This window comes from Mandrillus leucophaeus, unplaced genomic scaffold (assembly GCF_000951045.1).
Source record: "Mandrillus leucophaeus isolate KB7577 unplaced genomic scaffold, Mleu.le_1.0 Scaffold204, whole genome shotgun sequence".
Classification (NCBI taxonomy): domain Eukaryota; kingdom Metazoa; phylum Chordata; class Mammalia; order Primates; family Cercopithecidae; genus Mandrillus; species Mandrillus leucophaeus.
Genome location: NW_012102077.1, coordinates 269,152 through 278,841, shown reverse-complemented (window position 1 = coordinate 278,841; position 9,690 = coordinate 269,152). Strand labels below are relative to the sequence as shown.

Genomic DNA, 9,690 nt, shown 5'->3' with positions numbered 1-9,690 from the left:
TGTTGATGACTGGTGATTTTGTTTTGGAAATACTCATTTGGGGGATATTGTTCATTTTTATTTGGGCAACTCAACAGAATTCAGTAACTTCCTTCATTAACCCTAGATGATTATTAGTCCATTAATTGAAAAATCAATCTGAGTTTTCTGCATTTCAAGTGTTGGCTTATTCTTGTTCTTTATGAGTACCTCAACTAGCTAAGTAAGGATTTCTATTTCTCCTTTCCAGGAATGCATTTATTCATAAGGATATACTTAAAAGGAAATACATCTGGTGTAACTGTGGCTCTTTAAAAAATCTAACACAATGTAGCAAGTTTCTGACTGGCTGCTTTTCATTTTGTCTTTGCTAAAAAGGAAGTGAAACTTCTTTTCGCTTGCGATTTCAGTGTTAGTTTTTATTGAGAAAACTAACATTTAAATTGTGTTCAACTAATAGTTACCTATTCTTTGAGAAATCAATGTGAAACCTTTTTAGTAGCCACATCGTTGCTCAATCTCATAACTTGTATCAGTTCTGGCTCTGTCCCTAAAAAGTATAGATAATCCCTAACTTAACTATCAACTTAATGATTTTTCAACTTTACAGTAGGTGTATTGTAACCCCATCAAAAGTTTAGGAGCTCCTTAGGACCTATGATGGGGTTACAGTTTCTACTGAATGTGTATTGCTTTTGCACCATTGCAAAGTCAAAGTTTGTAAGTTGAACCATTGTAAATTGGGGGACTGTATGCTGTTGTCTGCATTAAATGAATGTTAGTATTTTTTCAGATGTAACCTCATTGTAGGTTGAGTACCTGTATAGTATTTTATAACTTCTGTGGAGGAACATTTAGACTTTTACTGGGTCTAAGCTTTACTTTATTTTGTTCCAGACAGTCTGAATGTTTGTAGAGTCTAGGTTTTAGATGTAAGATATTTGGATGATAATTTTTTTAGTGTTCCTGAACCATTAATTACAGACTCATACAGTCTGTTAAGTCTACTAGAGCAAGGGTTGTCAAACTATGGCCCGCAGCCAGAATCAGCTTGCTGCCTGTTTTTGTGTGGCCCATGAACTGAAAATGGCTTTTAGTTTTAAATGGTTGGGAAAAATATTCAAAAGATTATTTCCTGACATCAGACAATTACATGAAATTCAATTTTTAGTGTCTATAAGTTTTTATGGGAATGCAGCCACAATCATTTACATATTATCTATGGATACTTTTTTGCTGTAATGGAAAAGTTGAGTAGCTGCTACAGAACCTGTTTGTTTAAGTCTGTCTTGTTTCACATTGCTGCTTGGCAAGCTACAGAATCATGGTGATGCAGATATAACCTGAAAGCATTTAGAATGCCCTGTGTATTGCTAGATTTGTTACTTTTTCTGCTATCAGTTCATGCCCTGTATCTCAGAACAAGAAAAGTACACTTTGATATGTTTTCAAGGCACACTAGAATATGGACTATTTTATTATATGGTGGTATGTTACGTTTATAATGCAATGACACTGTAACTGGTAAAAGAAGATTGACAGTATCAGACTAACATCACAATATTCCCAACTCGTGGAAAACAACAGTCAGAAGAATTAGAAAATTTAAATGAAACATCATAGAATCTCACAAAATAAAAATGAGGCTGCAACCAAAATGTTTACAAGTGGCCAATTTGTTAGCCAAGCAAAGAAAACCATTTACTAATGCTGAATTATATCATGCTTGAAGACTAACCAACCCAAAGAAATGTGTCCAGAGAAAATTAAGATATCAGCCTTTTGATAAAAGTCGTTTGAAGAATGAGGATTTTGGACACAACATCAAATGATACCATTAATTCTTTGCCTCTTACTAGTCAGTACTGCCTAGCTTTATTTTATGAGAAACCATTGCTGGATTTGAAGTGACTGAAGAATTTATGGAACTACTAGTTTCAAAAAAGTTGAGAAACAGTATGACCTGAAGTGGAATCTACTAAGATGTGATGCAACTGATGCTGGGAAAAAATGCATGGAGCAGAAAAAAAGTTTATTTGGTCAAATTTATAAAGCTTGTGAAAATGTAAGTTGTTTAAAGCCTATAGCTCTTCACTTGATTATGCATCAGCAGGTAGTTTGCAGGAAATATTGGTGTTATTGAACTGGTCAACAGTGAACTTCATTTGCTCTTGTGGACCTAACCATCTTCAGTTCCATAAATTTTCTGTGAGAAACAGAAACTGAATATCCTGATTTGATTTGCCACACAGGCATTCAGTGGCTTAGCAGTGCTAAAGATTTATTTTTATTTTTTGGGTTCTTGGCTGACATTGAAATTTTTCTGAGTGAGAAGAACCATCCTCAAACACTTGTTTTTTAACACTGAGTAGCTTTGGAAATTAGCTTTTGCCACAGACTTGAAAATGTTTCTTAATGGATTTGACCTGAAATTACAAGGTAAAACAATATAATATGGTAAATTCATTTCAATAAAAACTAAAATTTAAATAAGATTGTCAAGCTGCTTTATATACTTTCTGTGCTATCAGAAGTCAAAACAGTGCTCTATTGCCAAATCCATTTTTAGTGGATATATTTTCCTGTAGCATTTTTTGGACCTTGATGCAGTGCAAATAAAATTTTCAAATTTTAAAAGCATTTAATTGCAGTTGAAGACTTTCCTCTTAATCTTCTGTTGGAAATGAATCATCTTGAATGAATGACATGCTAAAGGGCAAATACCAAAAAGATGAATCCTACAAATGCCTTACAAGTGATGAATATGCTTAAGTAAAATCACATGCTCATGGGTGGATGTGTCAGTATTTAGTATCTCGACCTATTTGTGTGAAAAGACACTTCCAAAGATGAAATACGTGAAATCTCATTACACGTCGGCATTAACAGATTAACATTTTCAATTTATTCCGATGAGGGAACACCAACTTTTAGCCCAAGTTGAACAAAGTGTTACCTCCCCTCCCCTGCCAAAAAATCCCATTATTCCCATTAGTAGACCTCTATTACTAAAAAAAAAAAAAAAAACTGTACTCGATAGTTTGAGTTTTCAATTTTTAGAATAAAAATTTTGTAAAAAGTTTCCTTGTTTGAGTACCTTAGTAATGTCCTTCATTTTATCTTAGCTTGCAAAGCCTCTAATATTTGCTACCTGGCCTTTTTAAAAAAATAAAAATTTTTTAAAAAAGGCTTGTCCACCTCTCTACTAGAAGAAACTCAAGGGTCTGTATCTGTCCTGTTTGCTGTTTCATCGACATTGCCAAATGCAGTGGCTCCTCTGGGTAGACAACCTGAGGTGGAATCAAATTATGAATGCATGTTATCTCATGTCTATAAAATAAATGTGTCAGAATTTATAAATAAAGGGATAGGAAACATACTGATTATTGTGTGTCAGTGCTTTGTAGTGAAGGCCAGTTCACACATGCCATTTGCTACGTTGGTGTAATTTATATGAGAGCTTCATTTATAACAATGTTACCTGTCATTTATTTTTCTGTTAAGACATTATAGAAATGTAGGACTGTACACATCCAAGTCCTGCAGAATTTTCATTTCAGGTTTTAAAAGTTAAAAAAAAAGTCACCATAGAGTGAAAATTCCAAAAAACAAGATTCATTTACATTATCACTAGATAACTTCCATTTGTTCTAACTTGTATTATATGGTTTTCTATAGCATTAGTCAATTTAACGTTTAGTATAAAAGCAATTGAGCAATTTCTCTTTAGAAGTCCATTTCATTGCTTTGTAGTCATAGTCTGTAGGTGAATGAACAAGCTACCCTTCTCCAAAATTACTCTTCATTTTCTTTTTAAAGATAAACTGGTCAATACTCTCCTTCCTGGTATGGAGGAATTTTTTGTACATGAGAAGCATTCATGAATATAATCTGCCCTCTTGCTTTATTGTCAAAGGAGGGGAAATTCACTGCTTTCACACTCTTCTTTTTTGGCTCTTTCTCCCAGAAGATAAGAATCTTTATTTGGTACCATACCAAGAAATTGGAGTTCCTTTAGCTTCAGACAGTATCATCATGGCTTCCAAATTGTTAGGAAATACAAGTTTGCAAGACTCCAAGGGGACTTAATATTTTATATCTTACTAGTCATGTCATAGGTTTTAAGTGTTTTTGACGGGGAACTGTTTCACTCATGCCATATACCTGTTTTGTTTTTCTAAAAAACTAATACTGTAAGTTGTTAGCAGGTATCTTGTATCACTGCAAAACCCATGTATAGTAACAACTTGTTCTTGAGCTATATGTGTGTACATAGGCTTTCCTTCCATTCATTGTAGCCATTCTGGGGGCTGTCCTCTACTTCTTGCCTAAGTATATGTTTTTAAAATAACTTTAGCACATTTGCATGCTACTCCAAGATTACTTTATAATTAAGGTCGCTTTTTAAAGTACTCAGCTTTCACACAGTAAGTGTTTGATTAGTTCATTTAAGATGTTTTTAATAGTACACTTTAGGGAGCCATACATACTGACAGAAAAAAGACACGAAATCTGAACTGACAAAATAGCCTTGCTCTCATAACTGAGTAAAATACAACAGGAGAACTGACACATTCTGTATTATCTTTAAATTCAGCATCAACAGAATTTTGTTTGAAGTAATTACTTGAAGTATATTATGCTTTTTTTTTTTTTTTCAATTAAGCACCTTTATCCATCAAACAGAAGCTATTAAGTATTAATAATTTCAGGTAGGATTCAGCTCCTGGTACTGTTAAACCTTACCTGGAAGATGCAACATAAATCATAGGTTGTTTTCATAAACCATAAAGTAGTAGTATTTTTCCTGAGCAATAGGGAACTAGCCATAAACCAGGGCTTAAAAGAACTTATAACAAGTTTCCCTTTGGTTTAATTGGTACTCAAACCACTCAGAAGATTAGTCTTAACAGACATTTTCCCCCAAATGTAAACAATACAGAAATACTGAATGCTGGCTATGAACAAGAACATCAAAAAGATCTATTTTTGAAAAGTTTTCACCAGTTTGTTTTTTGCCGTTCACTTTCCTGCAACAAGAAAGGTCTGCAAATGATTAAGTGTCTTCTATTGGCATTGCCCAGATGATTGTATTTGAACTTTTTGCTGGTATAGGAACAATTCTCAGAGGGTGTTGGTGATTGAGCTATTAGATACCTGGACTGCATCATCGTAGTTGTTTGCTCACATTTCAAGGGGACTATTTGAGGAAGGAAAAAGAAATGGGTGCCCTGTTTCAGAGTCTCCTGCAACACTGAACATTATTCTGGGAGATACTTCATGTTCATAGTTCTTGATTCACAGGAGTTTCTTTGAAACAAGCCTACTTGATTTCATCCTTTTGGTGATGTCCACTGTTTACAACCCAGGGCACTACCATAATAAAAAAAAATAAATCTTATGGAAAAGAGAAAAGGAAAATGCATGGTTTGCAACATTATAAAGTATAATACAATTTCCTGTGTTCTGTCACACAGTAAGATCCTTGGATAATAAATTCCAGAGGAAATCTGGGGGGGAACAGATTGCTCAGTTGTAAAATCTAGGTTCATGTTGGCTTCTACTTAATGCTTTTCATGGCGTTACAAGATCAAATTGCTAAAACTCGCAATAAAAAGTAGAATCTAGCAATTTTTACCAAGACAAAGTGAGAAAATCCTAGCGGTATCTTTGTAAAAGAGTAACGAATACTTCAGGTGTGTAACATAGTCTCCTTCCACATGTAAGAGGAAATCGGTGCTGAACGGGCTGAGTATGTGGAAAAGAATATAAAACATTTGGGATTAAGCCGGGTGCTCTTCTGCTTAGGAAGAACACGTTTCTGCAGAAAGATACTAAACGTGTTATTTGTGAAAAATCCACTTGTTGAAATGTCACTTTGGTCAAAATATTTGCAGATCAGAATCTGTAGTCTGACTGTGTGGGTGGGATGGTTGTGCTGGAGTATACCTTCATCATGATTTACAATGTAAACTGCTTTGCATTTACCATTTTCTGAGGTTTGTATCTATGTTTGATCAAAGGTATCAGAACCATCACTTTTACAAACAAGTATCTGACAATATAAGTATATACTAAAGGATACAGTTCAGAATCAGCCGAGCAAGTTTACATGTATTTCAAAATAGGGAAAATCTGCGAGTTTATAACATAATGGAGTAACACGTTTTTCATGTTTTCTTGAAGCATGAATCACGATTACGTGCCTAATTTTTTATAAATATGATTTATATCTTTGATTTCCCTAGTTTTTTTGGTCAGCGTATGCCATATTTCTAATAGTTCTCTATTGATTACAGTCTACTTGAGTTTTATAGTCTAATTGTCCTCAGAATCACTGAACTACTACGAAGTAAACACCTTATCTTCTCACTACCCCTCCCCCAAAGACCTATGTTATGACCACACTGAAGACATGAATTTTGCCATTAGTAGCTCTAATAAACTATTAGGAAAATGTATGCTTAAAATAATTTATATTGTCAGTGCAAAGGCAATTTCTTATAGACAGGTAATGAAGGTGATCAACCACTTTATTAGGGTATATTAGGAGTGAATTCATGGATATGAACTTCCTTGAATGCATCATGATTGTATTCAGATGCAACAGTTAATATATCTTTGAAATAACAATCCTCTTCCTTACATAATAGCAAATAACTAATGTATATGAAGCATTGGTACATTATTTTTAATGCAAAATTTCTTAAATCTTGATTCCTATATAGTAAAATCTATAAAAACAAGAAAAATAAAAATTATCAGTTTAATGGACAATAAGGACAGTTGAAGTATGTGTCTTCAAGTTCGAGTTAAGCCATTAAATTTTTTAAAGCAAATACTTAAAGGTAAATTTTATATAAATATGTACAAAATGTAGATCTATTTATTTAGCACTTTGTTCTCTCAGATAAATTTATATTGCATATCTAATAAGATATGCAAGCATCTCCAAAAATTATAACTCCTATAATTCAAAACAAAACAAAACAACCCTTTAAAGGTTATTCACTGTATGAAAACAGAAAGGGAACAATTACAACAATGAAATTGTTTTAACTTTTTCAAATCTGATTCTAATGTGCATTGACATATATTTAATTGTAGAAAAGACTGGGGGAAAGGGGCGTAACAGTACTCTAGCAGAGTAAAGGATAAAAATCCCTCTTTTTCCCCTAGCTTCCAGTATGACAAGAGGGAATACTTAATCGAATCCTGTCCACCAAAACAGCTAATAGTACTGTGCTTTGAAAAAAAAACCTGACTTCATATAATTCTTAATACATCCTGTGCTGCTGTTGGTTTTAAGACTTCTAGTAGTAGCTACAGGTTCCAGTCTGGCACTTCAGGTATTTTTTAAAATGACCAAAACGTGCTCTAAAATGAAAGTTAAAATGTTATCATATTTTCTGAGATTTCTTGAAGCAGATTGTCAGATGAAACTCGTTAGCTTAAAACAAATCTGTAAAAGACTGCAGATTTTTCTACTGTTCAAAGAATTGCACTCTGACTATAAAATGGACTTGGCTGACATTGTTTCCTCCATAAGCACAATTAATATAAAACTATACTTTTAGGAAGGATAAGTAATTGCAATGATCCTTTATTCCATTATCCTCTGGCCTTCTAGTTTATTTTGTGTTGAATGTTTGGTTTAACAAAGATTTTGAAAAGTTTATCACCATTTTCTCTTGGATTAAATACCAATTACTTAGTTGGTCCAGTTTTAAAAGGTAATCTGCTTTAAATTCTCAAAATCAGTACCAAAAAAACATACAGAGTATTATTCTAATTGTTAACATTTACATAAATTATACTGGACTCAAGAAAACTTTTTAAAAATAGTGCATACAAGGCACAAGAGCTTATTATATTGACTGAAGCTGAACATTCTGGCATCAACAAACACACCATTTTAGTTTATCTCAAACTAAATTTCCAAACAACATCCATTTTAGTTCATGTTGAACTAACTTTCCAAAAGTTGTATGATTTTTATTTGATGATTTGCATAATTTAATCTTAATAGGTGTTTAAGGAAAAATATAGTTTACCTGTCATAATTTTGATGAGATGAGAAACAAATAATACAGATATAACTGGAGGGTAAATCTATTGACCTATTAGGAATTCTTAAGAGAAATTCAATATTTTTACTATATTCAACAGGAGAAATAATCTAAAAAGAGATTTTTTAAAAGCCAAACTGACAAAAGAATGTCATAAAACAATCTTCATAATTGCTATTATAAATTTCCCAATTTAAGAAGATTAGAAGAGATGAAAATATATTTCTGATGTAATCGAAATGTACTGTATTCTGACAAAAGTATTCCAGCCAACTGCTTTAAGAGGGAGCTCAAGCTTCAATGTCCACACATTTTCCAGCAGAAAACAAGGGCTGGATTTAACTGAGGCAAAAATGGCTGAAGATCTTCAACTGCAGGCCACCTGGACTCTGTAATGAATTTTCATAATTATCACAGTTCACTCAGTCTGAGGCTGGATTCACACCAGAGGAACAAAAAGAAGTATGCTTTGCCACTTCCACCTTCTTAAAGGTAAGTTTTATGAATAACGCTTATCATTATGTGACTTGAAATCTCTGAAATCTTAATATCTTAATAGTCTCCATTTTCAGATTCAGAAGATCAGATCATTAATGGACTTTCTATGTGATAAACTGTGCTACCCATGTATTTGGGTAAAAACTGGTCCTTGAATTTATTCCAAGTTTTTCGGAGAAGATGTTTTCCCTGTTGATTAATAAACCAGAACTACTTTTAATACTTAATAGGAATTTGTATTAGTTGTAACAATGTGTGTATTGGGTCCAAAACATGTTATATTTTAAGCAATGGCTTGGAGATAACTGATCAATTCATATTCTGCATTTCCAGCCAAAGGGATATAGGCATAACTGACCAGTGGCACCTTCCTGTGGGAAGCCTCTTCCATCATCTACGGCATTGATACCTTGAAATGAAACAGAAAACATGAAACTACTGTGTTAACCATAAACATGCAAAATGAACCAACTCATTTCATAATCTGTTTCAATAGCATCCCTCATTCAAAACTGTTTACTATGCTAGCAGGCTCAGTAGATGTGTTCTTGAATACAGACCTCTACATCAATACTGCTCAAACTTTAATATGCATATACAAGAGAGGATTCTATTAAAATGCAAAAAAAAAAAAAAAATGCAGACTCTGATTCAGTAGGTCTAGGGTAAGGCCTAAGATTCTGCATTTCTATCAGTCTTCCAGGGCATGACAATGTTGCTGGTTTGGGGCTACAATGTGAGTGGCAGGGTTCTATGTTGTTAGCTGCGCATTCATCTGAGGCTGAATGGAGTTGAGGAGTGGCAACTGAGTCGGGGGAAGGACATCTAGCGAAATGATTTTGAAATTTCATGTGCATAGAAGCACAACTTTTTGTTTTGTTGTTTTTTGAGACGGGGCCTCACTCTGTCGCCCCGGCTGGAGTGCAGTGATGTGATTTTTATCTCAGCTTACTGCAAATTCCGCCTCTCTGGCTCAAGCCATCCTCTCATCCTCCCACCTCAGCCTCTGGAGTGGCTGGGACCACAGGCACATGCCACCACACCCAGCTATTTTTTTTTCTTTTTGTATTTTTGGTAGAGATGGGATTTCACCATGTTGCTCAGGCTGGTCTTGAACTCCTTAGCTCAAGCAATCTGCTTGCCT

General features: G+C 34.0%; 1 protein-coding gene across 1 annotated transcript in view; it reads right to left on the bottom strand.

The window, feature by feature from the left end:
• Positions 1 to 6,503: 6,503 nt before the first annotated feature.
• Positions 6,504 to 9,690, bottom strand: part of ZDHHC2 (zinc finger, DHHC-type containing 2) — a 54,630-nt gene continuing 51,443 nt past the window's right edge. Inside the window, exon 12 of the mRNA XM_011979583.1 lies at positions 6,504 to 8,955. The gene's annotated coding sequence lies outside the window, so the exon portion shown is untranslated. The remainder of the gene's footprint in view (positions 8,956 to 9,690) is intronic.